This window comes from Gavialis gangeticus, unplaced genomic scaffold, assembly GCF_001723915.1.
Source record: "Gavialis gangeticus isolate Ggan-Ray unplaced genomic scaffold, GavGan_comp1, whole genome shotgun sequence".
Classification (NCBI taxonomy): Eukaryota; Metazoa; Chordata; order Crocodylia; family Gavialidae; genus Gavialis; species Gavialis gangeticus.
The window spans coordinates 4,311,091-4,316,756 of record NW_017728973.1 but is presented as its reverse complement, the minus strand read 5'-3'; the positions used below and the strand labels follow the sequence as shown (position 1 = coordinate 4,316,756).

Genomic DNA, 5,666 nt, shown 5'->3' with positions numbered 1-5,666 from the left:
CCCCCCCCCCCCCCCCACATCATGGGGAGGGGCAGGCTGGCTTTGGTCTGTACTGTGGGCAGGGAGCAGGGCTGTGCTCCAGTGTGCGACTGTTCAAACGCTACCCTGGGTTGAGCTGGGGGAGGCAGCCCTCTCCTGTGGTGCTGGGGGCCAGTGTAGGGCTTTCCCACTGAGTCTGGGGCAGCTCTGGGCCATCAGGGGGCAGGAACCCAGGGATGGCTAAGCCTTCTTCCCCACTGCTGCCCAGTCCCCCAGTCGTGTGCTCAGGCAGGGGACTGAGATCTCTCCCCACCCTGTGCTGCCTGGGCAAGGGCATTAAGTTAGTCCAAATTATGGCAGAGGATGGAAGCCTCCTACCCCATCGCCTGTGCTGGGCAGAGAAGGGCAGCACGGACCCCGGTGCCTGAGGATCGGAGGAGAGGGGTGGTGAAGGAAGATGGTGTCTCCCCTGCTCTGGCCCCACTCCACATGTTTTACAGCCTCTTCCCATCCCCTTGCCGGGCCCCTTGCTATACTCCCTGGCTGTTGCCAGGATCCTGGCTTGCACCCCGCTTCCCGCCCCGATGGACCCCCGCCACCCCTGTCCCTGCCTCTGCTCCCCTTGCGGGAGGCTCCTCAGGCTTGAGGCACTCTTAACCCTTTCCTGCCCTGCCATTACCTATGGGTGGGGTGGGGGGTGCTGCCCCACAGACAGCCCCTCCCTAAGCTGCTCCCCAGCTCTTGCAGTGGAGGGGGAGGGCTGGGTGCTGTGCTGAGCACTGGCCACAGAGGACCCCTGGAGCACCCCTGCCCTTTCCCACCCCCCATTCCAGTGTTCCCAGCAGAGTCAAGGAACTGGGTGGCTGAACTGAAGCAGCCCCCACCCCCCACTATGGCTGAGGAGAGCCTGTCTCCTGTAATGAAAGCAGCCCTTGTACAAGTCATCCCTCCTGCGTGCCCCCACATCACGAGAAGGCCCACTCTTTCTGTGGAGCCTGCGCAAACCCTGCACGTGCCCTGGGAAAAAGTGCCCTGGGGAAGGCCGGGCCAGTGTTGAACCTTGGCTGGCTCTTTGCTGCAAGTGTCCCCTGCCTCCTGCCAGTGCACAGTGGAGGTCGGGAGGCAGCAGGGGTAGATCTCAGCCCTGGGGTCACCCTGCACCCCGCCCCCACTCCCTCCCACATGTCTGCTGGGCCCTGGGCAGGTGGAGGAATGTCTATTCTACCTAATGTGGGCACCAGGGCTGGTACTTTGGGGACAGTTGGGAAGGGGGGAACCCCCTTCCTCAGAAGATGAGGCCCTTACAGTCTTTCCTTCCCCATGTCTCTCTCTCGGTCTCACAGCTCCTTGGTACAACTGGGACCATGGCATGTGGGGGCAGTGGGGTCTGTGGATCTTCTCTGAGACAGCAGGTAGGAAAGGCAGGGGAAGGGTGGCCCTTGGCACAGCCTTGGTGAAACTGTGCCCAGCTACCAGCTGAGCAGTGCTGCTGGCACTAACTGTGGAGGACAAGGGCCGTTGTGACATGGATCTAAGTATGGTGGGGGTAGCTGGGCAGGGCATGGACATGAGCACGTGCAGGCAAAATATTGGCAGGCAGGGTGGGGGCGCTGGAGTGGCTGGGAGGATACTGGTTGAGGAGGATGTTGGTGCGGCTAGGCAGGGCATTGGCATGTTGGAGCCCCTGAGCCCTTGGGGCAGTGACTGAATGTTGCCATGCAGCTCCCACAGGACAGACCATTGTGGGTGCAGGACAGGGAAGCTGCTTCTTGGGGATGTGGGGGCTCCCCATGCCAGCCCCCACCCCTCCTGACCCCCTGGCTTTGCACTGGATGCAGTTGCTGGGGAGAGGGTTCTTGCTAGAGCACCGAGGATCATTTTCCAGGGGCCTCCTTGCCTGACATCCCCTGACAGTGATGCTGCGCCCTATCCCCATCCCCTGTACTCTGCTGCAACTAGGTGGTTTTCAGCCCATGTGGTTTTACTTACCTGGCAGGGGAGATTCCCTTCTTCTCAGTTCTGAATGACTCAGTGTAGTTGGAGGGCAAAGACCTGTCCCTTGCACTGTGGGTAGGCTGATCCCTGTGGGAGTCAAGGATCCAATGCAAGGATCTTGGCTACACAATTTATGGTGACAGGAGATTGCTTTTGGGCTTTCCTTCTAGCTTGTTCCTTTGGCCTTTTGGAGACACAGGGACATCTGCACTCCAAGGTCTCCGGGCTTGGGGCTTGCACACAGGATGCCTGCCTTGGATTTAGGAGTATCTGAAGCCCCAGACTGAAGAGTCTGGGAGAGAAGAAGCTTGCTGTTGGTAGCACCACACAGACTTGAATGACTGAGCTCTGCTCAGTCGATAGAATTTGGAAGTGATTGGGCTGATTTGGACGCACGCACGCGCACACCAGCATGGGGCTGGCTCCTGCCTCTCCTGGCTGCCTGCAGGGGGCTGGGGCATTTCCTAAAGCAGGAGATCTGGGGAGTGTATTGCCAGGGTTTCTGCCCTACTGCATGCCGCTGAACTGCGCTCCTTGGGAGTCCTCTCTCTGTCTCCCCAGGCACTGGGGCTCTTGTTCCCTGGAGGCAGCTCCACCACAGGGCTGTGAGGTCTGGCACTGGCTCAAGGTGACTCCCTCTGACGCTCCAACCTCCCCAGCCTTGGAACAGAGGGTCTGGTCCTGCAGCACTGAGGGTGTGACCCCTTGGGGCCCACTTGCCCTGAGGGTCCACTGTAGTGTGCAGAGCCCCCTCTGTGGTGCAGGGGGTGCTGTGGGACCTGGCACCTGAGGGTGTGAGGGGCGGGGGGTGCAGGCTGGCTCAGTGCTGGCGGGAGGCGCGTTTGTCATCCCGCCGGCCCTTCAGCTCCCGCTTTCTGCCGCAGTGGATGAAAAATCGATGGCGCAAATTGATTCACTCGTGCTGGCGACGGAGCCTCCTGCCGGAGCCGTTAATCACCCCCTGCATAGTGCAGGGGGGCTCTGGGTGCCTGGCACTGACGGAGTCTGCTGCGGGGGGAAGAGGGGGGAGCAGGGCCTTCCCTGAGAGCCCTAGCAACTTGGAGCGAAGCCACCCTGGCCCTGCCACAGCTGCTGCGGGCAGAGGGAATTGCCCACAACTGCATCTATGGGAAATCTCCTTCCCAGTGCCTCCTAGCCCTCAGTCACCTACTTTAGAATAGTTCTGGTGATGCCTGGATGGGTTGGGAGCCCAGGGCTGAGCTGGCTGGTGGCTGTGGGTCAGGAGTGAGGAGCACGACAAGAGTTGTAAGGGTCTGCGTAGCAGGGAATAGCAGTTCAGGCTGGGGGAGCCTTGGCAGAGCTGGGTACATGGGGGGGATCCCAGGGCTGGACTGGCAGGGGCTGCAGGATGGGATTGAGTGGCCTGTGTGTGCATGTTGGTACATGAGCATGTGTTTCCAGGTACCGCTGTACATGCACATGCCCTAAGACTGAGCACACATGCATGTATACCCTGTGAACCAGGGCTGGTTCAGACTCAGAGGATCTGGATGCTTTTTCCCCTCCCTGCTGTGTTTATCCTGGCTCCCACCTGCATCCCTTGTGTCCCTGGCAGTCCCATTTACTGCAGCCTTGTGGGGGCATCCTGTCCCACACCCTCGTCCTGTGTAGCCTGTCCTCTCTTGCACTCTTCTTATATAAGGCCACACGTGGGCTGCCACAGCCGTCTCCCTGTGCTGGGCTGTCACCGCCTGCACCCAGATTCCATCTGACAGGGAGCGTTTCCACACGGCTTGACTTCTGCCGTGTGTGGGGGCTGGGACAGAGGGACGGACCCTGCGCAACCCCACCAAGGGAGGCCCTGGCTCTTTCTGATCAATACAGGGTTGCCTTGCTGTGGGGTGGGGCAACAGTGTCCAAGGTGTGTTTGGTGGAACCTAGCTGGGAGGGGCAGGGAGGAAGGGAAGAGGAGCAGAGCACTGGTGCACTGGCACCTGGGCTCTGGGATAGGGGCTTTCGGTTGCTTTGCTTTGTGGTTTCCTTCTGGCCTGTTTTTCTGTGTGTCTGTCCCTGTCCCCTTCTCCACGGTCTCTTAGAAGACAGGTGCCCTGTGCATTCCTCCCTCTGCCACCCAGGATGGATGAAGTAGAGTTAGAGTAGCCCATGTCTGCAGGGGGGCATGGGATAACAGGACCCTGATAAAGAAGGTGCCTGCTGCCAGCATCTCCGGCCCCTTGAGAGCATTGTCTCTACTGGAAGGGGAAGACCAAGAGGTCTGCGTCTCGGTCTTCTAGGATAGTGGTTCTCAACCTTTTTTGGACCAGGATTCATTTGAAAACATCAGTGGCTAGTCCTAAGCCAGTGCCTCTCACTCCTGACCTTCTGCCCTAGGCTCCAGCCCTGCAATGTGTGGGCAGTGTGTGTGTGTAGGGCATGGGGGGCCCCGTGCAGCCCCTTGCTAGCTGGCACTCTGTCAGCCTGCAAGAGAAAAGCCACGGTTTCCCACGTTTTTCTCCTTTCAAGTAGAATGCAGTTTTAAAGTTGTTGATCCATTTTTAAAGGTTGTTTGTGACCCTTTCATATATTCTTGTGACCCACTTTTGGGTCATAACCCCTGGGTTGAGAAACGCTGCTCTAGGACATGGCCTGTGCCCCCTGCTGGTGCTTGGCTCTGCCCTGTGAGCATGGCTGTCGGAACCAGCTCAAAGCCATCTTGGTCTGGGTTTGCATCCCAGCCCTTCTCAGCTGTGGGAAAACTAGGTGCTACAGGGAGAAAGGGCTGCCCTGGGTTGGGGCCCAAGCAGGGTAAAGGCAGAAGGCAGGGAGGGACCAGCCTGTGCAGCTCAGAGCCAGCTTGCTGGCTTCTGGTGCTCCTGGCTTCTGTGCTAGGGGCAGTGATTGGATTGGGGGCATTGCTTAGATAATAGGAGGATGGAGGAGTAGAATGAGGGCCTCCCCAGCCCCAGCAAGAACTGCCCAGCTGTGTTCGAGAAGCCTGCCTGGCACATGGTCCTAGAGAGCTGAATCCCTGACCATGGGCAACATGGCTGGCTTGTCTGGCAGCAGTGGACTTGGGCTCGCTGAGGCTAGTTCTGCTCCAGGTGGGCTTCAGGCAAGGGGGTGGCAGGCACAGGACCTGCCTGGGGCTCACATCTGGGAGTGATTTTTGACATTCCTGGAGGCTGAGCGCATGCTTATGGCTCCGGCCTCTGTGTAGTACTGGGGATGTGGGGGTGGGGGGGGAATTGGGGCAGGTGGGAAAAGGGAGGACTGTGTGTCCTGGAAAAAGGAGGGGTGTTTCAATTACATTGACCTCTGCGGGGCTCTCCCCCATTGCCACTCCCCTTCAGGATCCTCCTGATTTCTGATGCATTTGCCTAGTGATTCTGGTGTTAGAAGCCCAAAGGCAAAGGCTCTGGCCACACACCACCAGCTCCAAGGCAGTCCTGGGCCTCCTGTGGGCGAGCAGGCATGTGCCCTTGCCCCTGGAGACAGCTCCATGTTGCTGCATCTCCAAAGCACCATGCCTCAGTTTCCCTTCGCTGCAGGATGGGGATGGCATTTGCAGCACACGTGGCACGATGCTCCTTACCAGTGCAAAGGGCACTGAGGTTGGGGGCTGTCTGCTAAGGGTGCTGTTACTGAGCGCATCTGTGTTCACAGCAATCTCAATTAATTAACGAAGGGTCTGAGTTTCAATGGCAAGGAATCCTCCAAGGATGAGGGAGTAA

At 59.1% G+C, this 5,666-nt stretch overlaps 1 long non-coding RNA gene across 1 annotated transcript in view; it reads left to right on the top strand.

Annotated features, from left to right (window-relative positions):
- Window positions 1–1,392, top strand: part of LOC109289324 — a 17,993-nt gene extending 16,601 nt beyond the window's left edge. The window contains exon 3 of the long non-coding RNA XR_002095337.1: window positions 1,323–1,392. This is a non-coding gene — a long non-coding RNA (uncharacterized LOC109289324). The remainder of the gene's footprint in view (window positions 1–1,322) is intronic.
- The last annotated feature ends 4,274 nt before the right edge of the window (window positions 1,393–5,666 follow it).